General features: G+C 39.0%; 1 long non-coding RNA gene across 1 annotated transcript in view; it reads left to right on the forward strand.

The window, feature by feature from the left end:
- The first annotated feature begins 1,311 nt into the window (after positions 1 to 1,311).
- The window catches only part of LOC122438586, a 50,185-nt gene continuing 31,354 nt past the window's right edge, over positions 1,312 to 20,142 (forward strand). Inside the window, exon 1 of the long non-coding RNA XR_006268591.1 lies at positions 1,312 to 1,416. This is a non-coding gene — a long non-coding RNA (uncharacterized LOC122438586). The remainder of the gene's footprint in view (positions 1,417 to 20,142) is intronic.

A 20,142-nucleotide genomic window follows, 5' to 3' on the forward strand; every position in this document is an offset into this window, starting at 1 on the left:
AAATGCCAGGATGGAAATGCTCAATTAACTTGAAAAGGAACTTCCCCATTGAATTTCATGTTGTGATTAGAACAAATGTAATCCTTATTGTGTGCCTGGGATTTAGAAGACATACTGCAGCATCCTAAATTATAAAAACAGTGTTAATTCAAATTAATTTGCATAAGTACATGTGGAAAACACCAGCTGAAAGACACTGAGAAGAAAAAAATCACAAACGATGTGTCAGACGGAATGGCAATATTTCAAGTTCTGAGGAGGCATTTTCACAGTCTACTGCAAAATCCATAATAATGTAATCCCCACATATTTACTAAATTCCTACTGTGTGGAAAGTATTTTGTTAGTCCCTATGGAAAATACAAAGCTGCATCTCTTCTGCCCCCAAAACACTTAAAGTCTAGTGGGAAAATGAACACAACTAATCATACGCAGAGCTGTCTGGGAAGTGATAAGAGAGGTGTAAGGAGAAGAGAGGAACAGACTTTTTGTTTATTAATAATCTGAAATAGGAAATGAAGTTCTCAAAACTCATGTTGGCCAATAATTTCAAATTGGAAGTTGCTCAACAAAATTTGTGTGGAAAGAAAGGCGATGAAAAAAACAAAAGAAAGAAAAATGATGTAAATTTCCCCAAAGACTTGGGAAATAAGAACAGAAATGAACAAAATGAGATTCAACTTTAAAAAGTTGGGGGTAGGGGGAACAGAGAAAGCATATAGACGTTGAAAACCAATCACTTGAAAGCATTAGGTATCCAGTGGGCAGAAACCTGGCCCTAGCGTGTGGGCTAATAGATCCCACAGTAGTTGCCACTCAATGTTATAGCTCAAAGGCCTAGTCAGAGTGTTCAGGAGGTGAAGGAGACACGGGGGCCTCCAAGAACAAAGAATGGAAAGAAGATTTATTCTAGTGAAATCGCAGGAAGAAAAGAACATTCCATTAACTCAGAGAAAAAGATAATAACCACCTTTAAGATACCTGAAAAAAGCATTCAAGGTCTTTATGAAATCAAGAACAGGGGGGAAAAGAAAACCCAGCTCCTCACTTAAATACCAATATCACTTAAGTAAAAACAGTCAGTATAGTAGAGAGGAAAAGTTTAAAAGGCAGAATTATATGAGGAAGAAAGAAAACTAGCCATGGTATTATGCCTACCAGCTAAGGTAATGACCAAACCACATACCACAACATGGTTAATTCAGGAACCATAGCTTTATTAATCATTGACTAAATTGGACTGCCATTGAGTTGATCAAATTAAGGCCAGAACAAATCAAATCTACTTCAGTCTTACTGATTAAATCAGTTTAAGTAGTGTTTTGATGCAAAGTCAGAAAGATACCTGAAACAAAACCTGAATTAAGCTGTCCTTTAACCACAGCGTCTAAGGGTGTCTGGAATAGTTCTTGGCTGGTAAGTAGCTATTTTCTTTAGAGCACCTCAATGCTCATTTGTGTGTGTGTGTGTGTGCATGCATGCACTAAGTCACTTTAGTCATGTCTAACTTTTTGCGACCCTATGGATTGTAGCCTGTCAGGCTCCTCTATCCATGGGCTTCTCTAGGAAAGAATACTGGAGTGGATTGCCATGCCTTCCTCCAGGGGATCTTCCTGACCCAGGCATCAAACTGGTGTCTCTTATGTCTCCTGCATTGGCAGGTGGGTTCTTAACCACTAGAGCCACTCTGTGGGTCACTCTAATTCACTGTTATATGGCCACAGGCTTTTAGTCCTGACAAACATGCTTACAAGGTATTGGTTGATCTTTTTGGCCAAGTAAGTGTAGGGAGCTCAAGCAATCTCTCTTCTTTATTGGGCAGCTGGCAAAAAGTGTAATATGCTTGTTCTAATAATTACAGATTAGGGCTGAAAGATGCTAAGCAAACATTTTAAACATATTTTTAAAATTTTATTATTATTATTAAAATATTTATTTATTTGGCTGTGCTGGTTCTTAATTGTGGCACATGGAATCTTCAATCTTAGTTGCAGAATGTGGGATCTAGTTCCCCGACCAGGGATCAAACCTGGGCCCCTTATATTGGGAGCAAAGAGTCTTAGCCAGTGGCCCACCAGGGGAGGCCCCACTAAGCAAACATTTTTTTTCTTCTCTCTTTGCTCTGTCATTTACTCCTCTTCTCTATACTATACTTCTTTATTGAAAATTACTATTAGTTTAATTTCCATATATTGTTTAGGGGAAAAAGTTAAACTGATACTTGAGGTTTAAACATCTTCTGAAAGTAAGTTAATCATAAATGACATTCAATGAAATGTTCTTCATACTCAGGCTCATACCTGAGCTCATTCATTTACCAGCAAAGGAGAGAGATTTATAAGCCAAACTTTAGGTGGTGTCCAAGTTTGAGAAAGATAAATAAAACTGAAGCTCCTCTGCATACTAGTTTTATCCTCTGATCACCAGAACTGGGACTCTGAACCACTGGACAAATCCCAAAGCATCAGTTACTTACAGCAGAATTGAGCAATTCTTTGAGAGCTGGATGCCCCAAATTTCATCCAAAATCAGCTCAGTTTGGTACATTCTTTTCCATATTTTAGAAGAACCTGAAGGACCATCCTACTTTCTGCTTCTGCTTTTACTGTATTCTTTTGTCTAGTTGCTCACCTCCGAACCTCTGATCCTGCCTCCTTATCTGGGGCACCTCTATATCACACCCCCAGAACATGCCCAGCGATGTTCACACAGCACTAAATTCATAACTAGGAGTTGGCTCACAAAGTATAATAACAGTATTACCAGTTCACAGTGAGTCCTTAGCACATATCTATTTTTCAAACGCAGATGAGAATACAGTCACACTCCACATTTTCACAACCTTAAAAGGGTAAAAACTAACTGTTGTGTGTGTGCTACTTGTTCAGTCGTGTCCGACTCTTTCCAACCCCGTGGACTGTAGCCCACCAGGCTCCTCTGTCCTTGGAATTTTCCAGGCAAGAGTACTGGAAAGGGTGGCTATTTCTTTCTCCAGAAGATCTTCCCGACCCAGGGACCGAACCCAGGCAGGTTGTAGGCAGATTCTTTACCATCTAAGCCACCTGGGAAACTTAAAAACTGGCTTACCACTTTAATTCTATTAAGTCAAAAGTAAGATTTAATTTAAAAAAATTTAAAAAAAAACTATGTTACAGTTTTCTTAACATTCAACTTGAAAAACAAAATGAGGAGTCTTTACTACATTACAGAATACATGTAGTCACAACAGAAGCTAATTTATTCTCAGATGCTGGATCCTGGGATACCACTTTGTAGAAAAGAAGACCTTAATTCTGGGGGCCAAGACTTGGTTGAAAATGCAACATAAAAAGACGAAATAAGTCAATAGAAATGCAGAAATAAACTCAGGTAGTGAAATAATGCCAGAGAGTATTGGTTTACTGCCCACCCAGTGGTCTCACAAGGCCAGCATCCTGCCTGCACAGGGACAGATCTGACACTGTCTCTCCATTGTTGCCACAGCTCAACCTTTTCTTAACCTCCTGTCTAAGTTTTCCTTTTCTGTTCCTCTTAAACATGAGCGTTTTCTCCTTCTCACATTTTGTATTTTGCTTACTGGATTCTGATGCTTCCAGTTTTAAATATCACAAATCTTTATAAATTTCCATCATTGTTGCTTTGAGTTTACATTTTAAAAAACTATCCAGGAGTTTGAACGTGTTCCAGCAAATCATTTGTTAGTAAAGATCTTATTTTCTATGAAATAAATGCCCTCAAAGGCATTAGTATCTCTGATCATAGAAATAAATCTACGGGCTAAGCACACAACTGGTCATTTTAATAAATGACTAGATTACTGTAGCCTGCCAGGCTCCTATGTCCATGGAATTCTCAAGGCAAGAATAGCAGAATGAGTAGCCATTCGCTTCTCCAGGGGATCTTCCTGACCCAAGGAATGAACTCGGACCTCCTGCATTGCAGGCAGATTCTTCACCATCTGAGCCACCTGGGAAGCCCAAGGTTAAGGAAAGCCATGGACTTATTTCAGGCCTTTATCTCAGACTGTGATTAAATCTCGGGTAACAACTGGTCAGACGGTCAGTGTCATGACTGAGAGGTTACCGTTGTAGAGTTACACTATGACCAAGATCACACTGTTTCTATACTTGACTTTCTAAGACTTTAAGTTCATAAACATTTAAAAAATATAGTTTTGCTCTTCAACATATCAGACCAAAATAAAAACCAATATGCTGATTTGCAACACAATACTAAGAAACTGTGTGCAAAGGTAAATCAGATAAAACTATAGTTTCTGAGGACCTGTCCAAGGTGTGTCTCCTGGGTCATCTAGTCTATAGATCGCTGTGAAATATAAAATCGTGTGGATCATATACATCAGGTTCCAAAGTGAATTTATTAATGTGCTCCAGCTATTCAAACACCAGGAGAGAGGAAAGAAAGTCAATGCATATGAATACAAAGTGGTTTTGATGGTTTTTTACACCAAAGCCTGGAATCTACAAACAGAAAAGGTCATGGAAGCACAGAAAGATTCCCAGGAGGTTTTGCTCTGTTTGTGTTAGTTTTATAAATAAACACTACAGAAATTCCTTTTTACTTCAATAAATTCCTTTCCCTTGGAGGAGGCACAGATCTTTACTAATACAATCTTTGTTTACCAGCTGCTCTATCCATTTTGCAAATTCAACCCTGTTGAAATATAATGCCGGGGAGAAAAATACTGAGGAAATTTCTGTACTCAGTTAGTAGTATTTTCTTGAAATCAGTATGGAAGTCACTCTCTGTAAATGCTAGGGAAAGATACAAAAATAAAATTATCAGACCATCAGTCAAAGCTACTAGAAAGCTTGGTAATTGTCCTATTAGAAATGACAAGACAAGGTAATAATACCAGAGCAGAAAACAGGCTCTGCTCCAGAAAACAGAAGGGGAATTTCCATCTTCTCAATCCTGAAATGTTGCTCTATCTTCCTCTCTTTGGTTTACAGGCAAGAGTCACTGTATCTATAAGACTGTGTCAGTGAGAATTATGCTATAATCTCCTATCTATAGAGTCAAGGGATAATTAAAATATGAGTAACAGTATATCTTTGTTATGAGTAAGGCATTATTTTTCTAGCTCTCACATTGATAAAAAACACTGCTTGGCAGAGAAAAACCCTACTTACTCTAGTAATAAGATGAACCATAGGGAATTGTCAATATTCCACCATTTCTCACCTACAAAATTGGAAATTTCCTAGAGTTCAACCCAATAGGTGAAAGCAATTTTTCTACAAATCTTTGTTTTAAAAAAACAGACTGTTCTAAATGCTGATATGAAAATGTTCCCTCACTCTGAGAACTCTCAAATGCTTTTCCAAAACCTGACTTTCCTATAGTCTTCTTCTTGTTTGTCCATCTGGTGGTGGACACTCTAAGTGGTCATCAGGATATCATTTGTGAATGGTGTGGATTTTAGGCACACCTTTCTTTTCTAGCATGTTAAAAGAATGTTGTCATAAGTAGTCCAGGACTTCCAAAATGAAATCAAAAGATCTTATGCCTTGTATGCTTTGAATTGAACGGAGCAGCTTGTCAGGGATTCCCACATCAAAACTTATTTGCCTATTCTACAAATCTGGAGGAGGAAAAGGAAAAAGTCAAAGGGAAGAAAGTTCGAAATATGTACAGTACTTGTAATATGATGTATATATTAAAATAGACACAATATTATAACAAAGGTATAGTACGAACTGCTCTCAGATGGACTTGAATGACAAAAGATGATGCAGTATTGGTATAAAGCAGAATCAGAAGCAGTGATTGTAACCTCTGTATGTACAGTGCTCCTTTGCTGGTAGTAACATAATTGAAGTTAATCATGTTAAGAAGGGTCTACTTGTTTTAATATATAGATTTATTATTATTACTATCAGGTATGGCAAGGCAAAAGATGTGGAGATCACTGCTATTGAAAAGTTAGCTTGTTATACTTTCAAGTCACAAGAAATGAAGACATCACCATGCAATGGTGGAGGGGCGGGTACCACCCAGAGAAGCACTAGGATCAGACAGGTGGTAGAGGCAGGGGGGAAATATGGGGACACACCTTTACTGTGATTTCCACAGGGAGGAACAGGAAGACAGGGTCAGCAGGTTTAAGATTAGCCAGTTTGAATAATTTCAGTGGGTTCCAGGGCATAGGGACTATCCCAAGTTGACTGGTACCTGGTCCTAAGGTGATTAGAGCAGATGGATGATGACTATGGAGTGTGAAAGTCCATTGAAGAGGTTGTTAGGGAGGTGGGCTTTGGAATTGATTGGTTTGCCATTCAAAAGTTTTCTGATGAGCAAGTTGTTTACCACCTCGAGGAGCTGGCTAATTCTGAAGAGGGTAGCCCCTCCAGACCCGGATGTCAAAGCATGAGGACACAAAAAATAAGAGACATGGTTAATCCATTACATTGTCTAATAGACTCCCTAGGTGTCAAGTCATAGGCTTCTATCACAGCTCAGTCAGTAATTATCTGTGTGATGTTAAAAGGTCACTTTCCTAGTCTTTAATTCTTCCACTGGTAATTTAAACATGATTTGACTAGGTAAATCTTAAGTATATTAGGTGCATATTTAGCATTCTTTGAGTTATGATCTCATGACAAAAGGGCTTCCCAGGTAGCAGAGTGGTCAAGCATCAGTCTGCCAATTCAGGAGACGCGAGAAATACGGCTTTGATCCCTGGGTCGGGAAGATCCTGGAGTGTGAAATGGCAACCCACTCCAGTAGTCTTGCCTGGGAAATCCCACAGATAGAGAAGCCTGGCATGCTACAGTCCGTGGGTCGCAAAGAGTCAGGCAGGACTGAGTGACTGGGCACCCAGCACCCCACATGACAAAAGGAGATGCGTTTTTATATTTAACAGGATAACTCTTACTCAGGACAAGAATTTGGTAAATTCAGTTTGATATAGGAAAATTAGGCTTGAATACACCTATTATTTTAGGTAATCTCTAAAATAGACAAGTTGTTACTGCAACAAGCAGTCTAAAAAGCTGCAGCTTAAGAGCTAGAATGCTTGCTTATGCCTCAAGGCTGCTTCTAACCACATTGAACTTGGCTTCTGGAATCTGTAAGCACTGCCAAGTCCAGGACTCCAGGAGAACTATTTCAGTTTTACTGATTGATGACATGAACAGCAACTGCATTTTACCTTCCTCTTATTCGCCTTTCATATAGCAACAAGGATAAGGAGAGCACACCGTAGCTGGTAGACAATGAAATTATGCGTAACTTGGTAGCCAGCCCACTAATAAAGTGTCTTAAAGCAAAATACCAATATAGACGACATTGTAAGATGAAAACTGGAATGTTGTTCTCAACCATATAGGAAAACACCGCCATATTTCTGTAGCATACCTGAAATGACTTATTTCTTCAAACTGCCTTGGTGCCTCTGTCATGTTAAGCTGGGTATAAGATCCTTATGAAACATTTACACTTCTGATATTTCTAATTTATAAGTACTCATCCTTTACCTTTCCTGCTCCTAAATAGAAAGCCCTCTGATTAGACATTCAACATATTTATGCTTTGGTTGCTGTTCAGTCACACAGTCCTGTCTGACTCTATATAAGCACGTTTTTGAAATAGAAAGATTCCAGTGGTATGTGTGCTTGTGTGTGAACATGTGTGTGTGTGTGTTTCTGGGATGGGGAGATCAGATCTATAAAGTATGATCATAAATTTGTAAAAAATAAATAGATATATTTAAAGGTATGGAAAAATATATATAGTCAATTATAAGCAGAATTCATCCTCCAGTGATGAAATTGTAGTGATTCTAATTTTCTTCTTAAAAAAATAATAATAATAATTTTCTTCTTTATACATTTTGGATTTTCTGAATTATTTGCAATGAATATGCATATATTCCTTTTACAATGGGGGAAAATTAAGTTACTTCTATTTTGCAAAACAAATATTCCTACATCTTTAGAGAATTTTTTGTGAATATATAATGATCACTCATTTAGATTTATAGATTTACCATACAGGTTTTTTCCCCAATTTATTTAGGACCCTCCATTTCTAATTATTAAAATCTTGCATTGTAGATAATATTTATTTTTTTATGTCTTTTTTTTTCATTTATTTTTATTAGTTGGAGGCTAATTACTTTACAATATTGTAGTGGTTTTTGCCATATGGGGAACACATGTAAATCCATGGCTGATTCATGTAGATAATATTTAAAACAGTAAAGGGGCTTCCCAGGTGATACTAATGGTAAAGAACTTGCCTGCCAATGCAGGAGATGCAAGAGATGTGGGTTGGATCTCTGGGACAAGAAGATCCCCTGAAGGAGGAAATGGCAACCCACTCCAGTATTCTTGCCTGGAAAATTCCATGGGTAGAGGAACTTGGCAGTCTACAGTCCACAGGGCCTCAGAGTCAGACATGACTAAGCCATTGAGCACACAGCATTCACGAGGCAATAAAACCAGCCATCTATGGTGGAGACTGTAAGTAAAGATTGCTTCTGATCATAGCTCAGTAAAGCCACCCTCTATTCTAAAGGCCACAAGAATTAAACTAAAAGGAGAGCATTTCAGTATTCGAAAGAATTAAAATAGTTCATCAGCCACTGCCAAGATCTCAGTCCAAAAAATTTCTCAGCCTTCTGAGAAATTGAGGCTCTCAGGGTCCACTGTGTAGGCAACTGAGTATGACGGCTCCGTTTTAAAGGTTTCCTTGCTTGATTAGAATTTCATAGTCATGAGACCATGGTCCCAGGAACATTCCTCTTACCAAACAGTTTTACAGAAGGAGCCATTGTTTTGCAGCCACAGACTGGGCCAGTATAACAGCCAGGTTCTCTGCAGAGCGAGGTTCACAGAGGAAGCTGGGAATAAGCACGTGGCAGTGTGTGCATTCCGTGGCTCAGTCCTCACCAACTTCTTGCGACCCCATGGACTGCAGCCTCCCAGGCTCCTCTGTCCATGGAATTTTCCAGGCAAGAATATTGGAGTGGCTTGCCATTTCCTTCTCCAGGGGATCTTCCCGACCCAGGGATCCAACCCACACCTCTTGCGTCTCCTGCATGGGCAGGCGGATTCTTTACCACTGGCTCCACCTGGGAAGCCCAGCACGTGGCTAAAGCAGCACAAATTTATGACTACATTTTCAAAAGCAGCTTAAGTTTGCTTCTGTGGTAACAGGTCAATAACAGCTTTAAACAGAAATACTAGGAATTCTAAGGTGGGACTAGAGTATAGACTAATCATTTTAGGTGTCTTTTAAATAAACTTCCTGCTCAAAGCAATGGAGAAGCTCCTGTGATTCTGATATCAAAAGGGTGAAATAACTCTGAGCTTCATGCTTTGATTTCCACTCCTCAAGTGAAAAGTGAAAGTGTTAGTCGCTCAGTCATTTTATGACAGACTCTTTGCAACCCCATGAACTGTAGCCAGCCAGGCTCCTCTGTCCATGAAATTCTTCAGATAAGAATACTGGAGTGGGCTGCCATTTCCTTCTCCAGCGAATCTCCCTGACCCAGGGATTGAATCTGAGTGTCCTGCATTGAAGGTGGATTCTTTACTGTCTGAGCCTCCAGAGAAGCCCAATCTTCCAAGCCTAGAATATTAAGATGGTATGTAAAATCTGAAAAGTCAGAAGGAAGACCAGACCAAGATCCTCAATAGGTAATGAAAGTGGCAGTCACTCTTAATGTCGTTGTACTCATTCCTGTTTGTTATCTATGTCAGACTTTGTGGTTCTCACTTATTTCCATGAATAACTACAAGAGAAAAGATGGGAGAGACTAATTTAAACTGGGTGAAACTTTTGCAAGGAGCCATATTAAAAAATTAACATGGTCTTTATAGAAGCACTAATTGAGTTGTTGTCATTGCCTACAACACAGGAAACTCCCAAAGTCTGTATTTTAACTGTTAATCATGTCAGTAACAGATATCACAGATATTTTATCAAACATGCTAAGGCTGAAATTATTTTCATTAATTAATTACATTTTTAAACCATCAATTAAAACTTCAGGCTAAGAGCTAAAACACTGTCAAATACACTAATCCCCATCATTCTCCTTTAAGTGAGTATTATTAGCCCTGTTCAAAAATCAGTTCATCTGAAAAGCCATAAAGGACTGTGATTTGATAGGCAGAGCTAAGGCTACAATGCAGACATAATGATTTATAGACCACGGTGCTAAGTTTTATCCAGTCAGTATTTTTATATGTTCTAAGATTAAAGGTCATATATCTTCCCTTTGATATGTCAACCATAGCATGATTTTACCATATGGAATGAGAAGTAATTGACTGGTGTTGATAATTAAACTCTAAGTATCTGCCAATAAACTCAATTTATGATGTGGAATGTCAGTGTGGTACAAGATCATTACCTGCCAAGTAAAAATGTAAATGCTTTCATTGGAATTGTTTGGATAATACAATGACTGACCAGATTAAGTAAAATACCTGAAAAGATTGATAACATATGCAAAGGAAAGATCTACTTTTAACTTCTTATGAAAAATTTCAAACCAAAGAGCATGATGAGTCCTCATGCTCTCAGGTCTCTGATTTAAAAGTCATCAACTCATGGCCAACTCTGTTTCATCTCTCCCCTTCTCCTGTACTGGAAGATAGTACGTACGTATCCCTAAAAACTAAGCACTGTTTTATATACAGTGCCATAATGCCATTGTAATATCTAAAAATGAAGTAACAGTACTTCAATATCATTAAATATCTTGAAAGTTTCACATTTCCAATTGCTTAAATTCAGTTGTTGTTGTTTTTTTTTTTGAACTGCAATCCAGTAAGACCCACCTCGCAATTAATTGCTTTATCTAAGTCGCTGTTAATTTATCAGATCCCCCTCTACTTTTCTTCATTCTCTTTGAAACTTAATTATTGAAGCAACTATGGCATCTGTCCTGTTGTCTGAATGTTATCATTGTATCCACTGGGGCATTTAACATGTTCCTTTATAAACTCCATAGTTCTAAAATTGGTGGTTAGATCTAGAAGCTTGAGCAGAATCAGGGTCAACTTTTTCTGGACTTACTTCACAGAGGAGGTAACATTCTTCCAGGAGGAACACAGAATGTCCAATATTATCCCTTTTTATGATGTTAAGTCATTGACGATTATTACTTAAGTTGAATAATCTATTAGAATTTGTATAATGATGATTTTTCACTTCTACCATTTAAAAAAAAATTTTAAGCTGGAATTCCTTTATAAAAACAATATCTCCTCTATTAATACTTGGCTAAAGAATGATACACATTTGGTAAGAAAGACAGAATAAATAATTTATTTCTTGCTTTATTGACTAGTTTATTTACCAACTTACCTTAATTATCACAAGTTAAGTCTTTGTTTTTTAAGTATGAAAACTTACTTTAAAGGGTCTTATACTGGTGAGTGCCTGTATGGTAAAAAGTTGGGGATTTTTGAAAACGCCAATGTATGAAGTTGTCAGCTTGTACACTGTATACTTTATCCTCCTTAGTAAATGTGTTTCAAATTAATAAAAGATAACCAAAGAGAAAATAGAGAGATGTGTTAGGTGTAATAGGTAGAACTTTTCATTACTAAAAGATTGGTAGAGTCTAACTGAACCTGCAATAAAACTAAAGGTATATTTTACTGGAGGCTTAAATGTTGACAAGGCAGGAAATGACTTATCCACCCATGAGAGGAATACTGATTTTTCATGTGGTTATCTTCTTTTATTCCAATATCACTGAGATATAACAGACATACAGCACTGTATGAGTTTAAGGCAGACAGCATAATGATTTAACTTACATACATCATCAAGGGTTTCCCTGATGGCTCAGGCCATAAAGAATCCACCTGCAATGCAGGAGACCCGGGTTTGATCCCTGGGTCAGGAAGATACCCTGGAGTTGGTAATGGCAACCCACTCCAGTATTCTTGCCTGGGAAATCCTATGGAGAGAGGAGCCTGGCAGACTACAGTCCAACGGTTTGCAGAGTTGGACACAAGTTAGTGACTAAACCATCACCACATCATCGAATGATTATCACAGTAAGTTTTGTGAACATCCAACGTCTCATACGGACACAAAATTATAAAATAGAAAAAAAAATTCTCCTTGTGATGAGAACTCTTAGGATTTACTCTCTTAACAACTCATAAGTAACAGACAGCATTGTTAGTTATAATTAGCATCTTGTACATTACATCCCCAGTACTTATTTATCTTATAACTGGGAGTTTGTAACTTTTGACTGCCTTCATCCAATTCTTCCTCCCCTCTGCCTCTGATAATCACAAATCTGACCTTCTTTTCTATGAGTTTGTTTGCTTACTTGTTTTTGGAGTATGATAATTGACCTACAACACTATGTTAGTTTCCGTTACATAACATATTGATTCAGTATTTCCATACATTTCAAAATGATCATGACGATAATCTAGTTATGATCTATCACTGTACTCTGTTCCCAACACTGTACGTTTCATACCCATGACTCATCGTTTTGCAACTTGGACTTTGTACCTCTTAATCTCCCTGTAATATTTCTTTCCTTCACCTCCCTTTACATTATATATGTATATATACATTATATATACATGTGTGTATATATATATACCATCTCTTCTTTATTCATTCATGGACACTTGGATTGCTTCCATATCGTGGTTATTGTAAATAAAGTTATAATGAACATAGAGGTGCATGTCTTTTCTAATCAGTGGTTTTGTTTTCTTTGGATAATATCTCAGGAATGGAACTGCAGGATTATATGGTCGTTTTATTTTCAACCTTTTGAAGACTATCCATACTGTTTTCTATAGTTGCTGCATCAGTTTACATCCCCACCAATAGGGCCCAAGAGTTCCCTTTTTCCACATCCTCAATAACACTTGCTATTTGTTGTCTTTTTGATAATAGCCATTCTAACAGGTCTGCAGTGACAGTTCAGTGTGGGTTTGATTTGCATTTCCCTGATGATTAATGGATCTAACAGAAGCAAAAGATATTAAGAAAAGGTGGCAAGAATACACAGAAGAACTGTACAAAAAAGATCTTCATGACCCAGATAATCACGATGGTGTGATCACTCACCTAGAGCCAGACATCTTGGAATGTGAAGCCAAGTGGACCTTAGGAAGCATCACTACAAACAAAGCTAGTGGAAGTGATGGAATTCCAGTTGAGCTATTTCAAATCCTAAAAGATGATACTGTGAAAGTTCTGCACTCAATATGTCAGCAAATTTGTAAAACTCAGCAGTGGCCGCAGGACTGGAAAAGGTCAGGTTTCATTCCAATCCCAAAGAAAGGCAATGTCAAAGAATGCTCAAACTACCGCACAATTACACTCATCTCACACACTAGCAAAGTAATACTCAAAATTCTCTAAGCTAGGCTTCATTAACACGTGAACTGTGAACTTCCAGATGTTCAAGCTGGTTTTAGAAAAGGAATCAGAAATCAAATTGCAGAGGAATCAGAAATCAGATTGCCAACATTTGCTGGATCATCGAAAAAGCAAGAGAGGTCCAGAAAAACATCTATTTCTGCCTTACTGACTATGTCAAAGCCTTTGACTGCGTGGATCACAATAAACTGTGGAAAATTCTTGAAGAGATGGAAATACCAGACCACTTTACCTGCCTCTTGAGAAATCTGTATGCAGGTCAGGAAGCAACAGTTAGAACTGGACATGGAACAACAGACTGGTCCCAAATTGGGAAAGGAGTACATTAAGGTTGTATACTGTCACCCTGCTTATTTAACTCATATGCAGAGTACATCATGAGAAACACTGGGCTGGATGAAGCACAAGTTGGACTCAAGATTGCCAGGAGAAATATCAATAACCTCAGATATGCAGATGACACCACCCTTATGGCAGAAAGTGAAGAAGAGCTAAAGAGCCTCTTGATGAAAGTGAAAGAGGAGAGTGAAAAAGTTGGCTTAAAGCTCAACGTTCAGAAAACTAAGATCTTGGCATCCAGTCCCATCACTTCATGGGAAATACATGGGGAAACAGTGGAAACAGTGGATGACTTTATTTTTGGGGACTCCAAAATCACTGTAGATGCTAATTGCAGCCATGAAATTAAAAGATGCTTATATCTCGGAAGGAAAGTTATGACCAACCTAGACAGCATATTAAAAAGCAGAGACATTACTTTGCCCACAAAGATCCATCTAGTCAAGGCTATGGTTTTCCCAGTAGTCGTGTATGGATGTGAGAGTTGGACTATAAAGAAAGCTGAGCACCAAAGAATTGATGCTTTTGAACTGTGGTGTTGGAGAAGACTCTTGAGCATCCCCTGGACTGCAAGGAGATCCAACCAGTCCATCCTAAAGGAGATCAGTCCTGAATATTCATTGGAAGGACTGATGTTGAAGCTGAAACTCCAGTACTTTGGCCACCTGATGTGAAGAGCTGACTCATTTGAAAAGACCCTGATGTGGGGAAAGACTGAAGGCGGGAGGAGAAGGGGCCAGCAGAGGATGAGATTCCTGGATGGCATCACCGACTCAATGGACATGAGTTTGAGTAAACTCCAGGAGTTGGTGATGGACAGGGAGGCCTGGTGTGCTGTAGTCCATGGAATCTCAAAGAGTCACACATGACTGAGCGACTGAACTGAACTGAACTGATGATTAATGCTGTTGAGCATCTCTTCATGTGCCTGTTGGCTGTCTCTATGTCTTCTTTGAAAAAACATCTGTACAGATGCTCTGCCCATTTTTCAATTGAGTGATTTTTTTTAATGTTGAGTTGTATGAGTCCTTTGAATATTTTGGTATTGACCCTTTATCGATATATCATTTGCAACTATTTTCTCCTATTCAGTAAGTCGGCTTTGTTATTGCTTTGCTCTGTGGAAGCTTGTTAGTTTGATAGAGTCTCATTCATTTATTTTTTCTTCAATTTCCCTTGCTTGAGGAGATACAACCGACAAAATGGAGATACAGCCAAAAAAAATATTACTAAGACCTATGTCAAAGACCTCACTGCCTATATTTTCTTCCCCAAGTTTTATAATTTCAGGCTTTACATTTAAGTCATTAATCTGTTCTGAATTTATTTTGAATTTATTTTTACTCATGCTGTGACAAAGTAGTACAGCTTGATTCTTTGCACATAGCCCTCCAAAATCAGGAGGTGGGTCTGACCCAGTCTCCTCTCAGATGACTGCTTCTGCCCTGGGTCCCAAAGTGTGTGAACCTCTGTGTGCACCCTTTAACAGGAGAGTCTTCCCCACAGCCTCTGACTCTCTGGAAAGTAAGCCCTCCTGGCTTTCAAAGCCAGATGTCCTGGGCTTGTCTTTCCAGTGCAGGATGCCTGGGCTGGGGAGCCTGACATGGGGCTCAATCCCCGCTTCTTGGGGAGGACTTCAGCAATTGTTATTTTCTTCCCCTTTGTGGGTTGACCATCCACGGGTTGTGGGTCTTAACTGTACCATCTCTCCATCCTTCCACCTATCTCACTGTGGTTTCTTCTTCATATTTTCAGTTGTAGAAGCTATGTTTTTTGCTAGGCTTCTGGTCTTTCTCATCAATAGTTGCTCTGCCAATAGTTGTAATTTTGGTGTGCTCATAGGAGGATGTGAGCTCAGGGTCTTCTAACTCTGACATCTTGGCCACCCCCTCCCTTACCTATTTATCTTGAAGATTAAAAAGAGAGAGAGAGAGAAAGAGAGAGAGAGAGAGATGTCATGGCTAAAGTGAGGAAGTCTCTGGCTGGCCAGTGCTGGTTTCAGGGGCCCCTTCTTGCTTCCTCACAGGCTGGTGGTGTCTTGAAAAGAGCATCTATTGAGAACCCTGCTGCTTAGCATACAGCCAGGTTCATCACTGCGTATGGTTCTAGTGGGTCAGAGAGGAGAATATTTTCCCATTTATATCTGAGAGGGAATAAAACTAAAATAGAACCTGACCATACTGTGGCTTACTGAAATTCTTCAGTTCTTGCCACAGCTCATGGGGTAAACCCTACTTGTGTAACCAGCTAGTCAAGGCCACTATTATCTGGCCTACCACTGACTATTCTAACTAGCGTCTGCTACATTTCTTTCATAGCCTCCCCATTAGTGTGCCTATGAACTAGAGGAAAAGCAATCAAATTTACTACTCTTCTCCGTTACTTGAAACCCCTCTTTTCTGGGTCTGTTCATGCTGTTTCAGTTTTCTATTTATGAAACCTTCCCACCCACCTTCTGTGTTAGGTCAAAGGACGACCCCTAAACATGTCTATATCTTAATCCCTGGAACCAGTAAACATGCTGCTTTACATGGCAAGGGGGAATTAAGGTCACAGATTGAATTAAGTTTGCTAATCAGCTATTTTAAAATAGAGAAATTATCTTGGATTATTTGCATGGGTTTCATGTAATCACAAGAGTCCTTAAAAATGGAAAAAGGAAGCAGAAGAGTATGTCAGAGTGATGTGATGTGAGAAGGACCCAGCTCATCATTACTGAAGAGGGAGAAAGAAGATCATGAGACAAAGAATGCAGGTAGCCTCTTGAAGACGGAAAATTCTGCAAGGAAACAGATTTCCCCCTAGACCCTCCAGAAAGGGACACAGATCTGCTGACACCTTGACTTTAGCCCATGAGAGCTGTTGGAATTCTAACCTAGATAACTTACGATAAACTACTAAATTTTTAGTGATATGTTACAGCAATCTTAGAAAACTGATGCACCATTCATTTTACCCACATGGCACTCTGTGCCACTATTTTATCTGCGTATCTGGAGGTAGTAAATGTAATGCATCAGAGTAAGATTCTACCTGGATGCAAATTTCTGCTTTGCTACCTTTACGCCATAAGATTTTGGACAATTAAGAAACTTCCCTGAACCTCATTTCACATTAGATCATCTGTTTATAGCCTTCCATTGCTCGGAGCTCCTGTCCTTTGAGGTATTTCTCACAAGTATAATTAAATAATCACTTGAGTGCTTAATTAAATGTCTGTTTCTCCCTGGAGATAGTAGTCTCCCCAAGGGAAGAAGCTCTAACTATCTTTCTAATATCTTGTATCCCTAACACAAGCTCCAGTGCTAAGCAAAAACAGGCATTTAAAAATATTTGCTTTTTAAATGGATTTGATTAAACATATCAGCCTTGGGTGTGATATAGACAATGTATGTGTGCTCAGTCCCTAAGTCATGTCTGACTCTACAACCCCATGGATTGTGGTCCTCCAGGTTTCACTCTCCGTGTTACTTTCCAGGCAAGACTACTGGAGTGGGTTGCTATTTCCTCCTTCAGGGAATCTTCCCAATTCAGGGATTGAACCCACATCTCCTGCATCTCCTGCACAGGCAGGCAGATTACTGCACCACCTGGGAAGCCCTGATACAGACAATACTGTCCAGTAAAATATCAATACATTCAGAATGTAAAATAAATATTCACTGTACCAATGTAACTCAGGGATTTAGGGAGCCACGACTCAAAAGAGATTTCATAATCTTATTTTTTGAATTCCCATTTTTAAAGTTATTTTATTTTGTTCCCCACCCCCCACACTTTGCTTTCCTAACAAGGAGGTGTTTCCACTATTAGGTATACTTAGAACAGATGGAAAGTTTCACAGCTATAAGTAGGGCCTCCCCAGGAATCATCACTCTGGTAGACTTCCCATGAGGCCAGGGTCTGATACTCATACTTACAGATAAAAAAGTACAAATTTATTGTGATAAACTCTAGGAGACTGATTCAGCTCAATCAGCTAAAAGACCATTCATCAGTTTACAATGAGAAGTCTTCCAGGAGCAAAACAATATTTATGTGCACTGAATCATACCTTCTTTATCCAGCAGGAACATTTATTAGGGAATATATTTTTAAGTTTTAAAAAAGAGGAAAACAGACAAACACTGTGCATCTAACAACTTCTAAATACAAAGCATATATAGTGAGTGCTCTTATAAGCAAGCAGTACTCATAAAAGAATGATACAGACTTTAATGCATTCAGAATTGGCATTTGCTGCTCAGTGATCACTATAAATGGTCAATAGATCATACAATAATTGTCATGCATCCAAACCATAGGAAAGAAAAGAAGAATCTTTTAAAACATATGGCAATGTCAATTTAATATTTTACATCTTGTTTCTAAATCTTAAAGACATTTTTGTACTCAACAAATACATATCAGGTATTCTCTAGGAGTGGATCCCTGCAAAGCTCTTGATATAAGCCCTGAAGACATCACTAATACGTGAAAGGGAGACTATAGAACCTGCTAGTAATTCGTCACTCTAGATTTTTGAAATTCAAGACTTGAACAGAGCCCAAACCCTTAAGAAGCCACACATGTGTCCCAGAGAGTTTTGAATCCCTTTAGAAACAGTTTGCTTTCACTGTGTTGGCACTTCAGATGCTATGAAGTTTGCTTATAAGGAATAGTTAGGTGAAGAATGTGTCAGCAACCCTTCTAAAAGGAACTGGGAGATGCTGTGTCTTATACTGTTCACTATACCTGTACAATCACAAAGCCCTGAATTATTAATCAATGAAATGAGTCTTTTGAAATAAGCTAAATGATTAGCAAAGAATTCAACATAATGATGCAAGCAGCACCAATATCCTTGAGGCCCCAAATATCAGATGCAGCTCTCAGAGTACTCATTTCTGCACCTGAGCTCATTTGCTTTCAGAATTATGCTGTCTAATTGGTACAAGTTAAGCACAGGAAAACCAATGAACAGAGACTTAGCCTTATAATGGAGTAGGAAATGGCAATCCACTCCAGTATACTTGCCTGGGAAATCCCATGGACAGAGGAGCCTGGCGGGCTACAGTCTATGGGGTTGCAAAGAATTATGCCTCATTTATCATACATACAGATCTGTTCTGGTTACGTAATTAAATTCTATTCTTCAATGGGCTTCCCTGAGAGCTCAGCTGGTAAAGAATCCACCTGCAATGCAGGAGATCCCGGTTTGATTTCTGGGTTGGGAAGATCCCCTGGAGAAGGGAAAGGCTACCCACTCCAGTATTCTGGCCTGGAGAATTCCATGGACTGTATAGTCCAAAGGGTCACCAGGAGTCAGACACGAATGAGCAACTTTCACCTTCACTTCAACACAGCTTCAGCACATGATTCCATAAATTTCAGATTTATTTAGAAGACTCAAAATAGGTAAACCAAGTTCAGTTCAGTTCAGTTCAGTTACTCAGTCGGGTCCGACTCTTCGTGACCCCATGAACTGCAGCATGCCAGGCCTCCCTGTCCATCACTAACTCCTGGAATTTACCCAGACTCATGCCCATTGAGTTGGTGATGCCATCCAACCGTCTCATCCTCTGTCCTTTCCTTCTCCTCCTGCCTTCAATCTTTCCCAACATCAGGGTCTTTTCAAATGAGTCAGCTCTTCACATGAGATGGCTAAAGTATTGGAGTTTCAGCTTTAGCATCAGTCCTTCCAATGAACACCCAGGACTGATCTCCTTTAGGATGGACTGGTTGGATCTCCTTGCAGTCCAAGGCACTCTCAAGAGTCTTCTCCAACACCACAGTTCAAAAGCATCAATTCTTTGGCACTTAGCTTTCTTTACAGTCCAACTCTCACATCCATACATGACCACTGGAAAAACCATAGCCTTGACTAGACGGACCTTTGTTGACAAAGTAATGCCTTTTAAAATGATGTCTAGGTTGGTCATAACTTTCCTTCCAAGGAGTAAGTGTCTTTTAATTTCATGGCTGCTGTCACCATCTGCACTGATTTTGGAGCCCCTCCAAATAAAGTCAGCCACTGTTTCCACTGTTTCCCCATCTATTTCCCATGAAGTGATGGGTCCAGATGACATGATCTTAGTTTTCTGAATGTTGAGCTTTAAGCCAACTTTTTCACTCTCCTCTTTCACTTTCATCAAGTTCTTTAGTTCTTCACTTTCTGCCATAAGAGTGGTGTCATCTGCATATCTGAGGTTATTGATATTTCTCCCAGCAATCTTGATTCCAGCTTGTGCTTCATCCAGCCCAGCATTTCTCATGATATACTCTGTATATAAGTTAAATAAGCAGAGTGACAATATACAGCCTTGATGTACTCCTTTCCTGATTTGGAATCAGTCTGTTGTTCCATGTCCAGTTCTAACTGTTGCTTCCTGACCTGCATACAGATTTCTCAAGAGGCAG

The sequence above is a fragment of the Cervus canadensis genome, chromosome 3 (assembly GCF_019320065.1).
Source record: "Cervus canadensis isolate Bull #8, Minnesota chromosome 3, ASM1932006v1, whole genome shotgun sequence".
NCBI classification, from domain to species: Eukaryota; Metazoa; Chordata; class Mammalia; order Artiodactyla; family Cervidae; genus Cervus; species Cervus canadensis.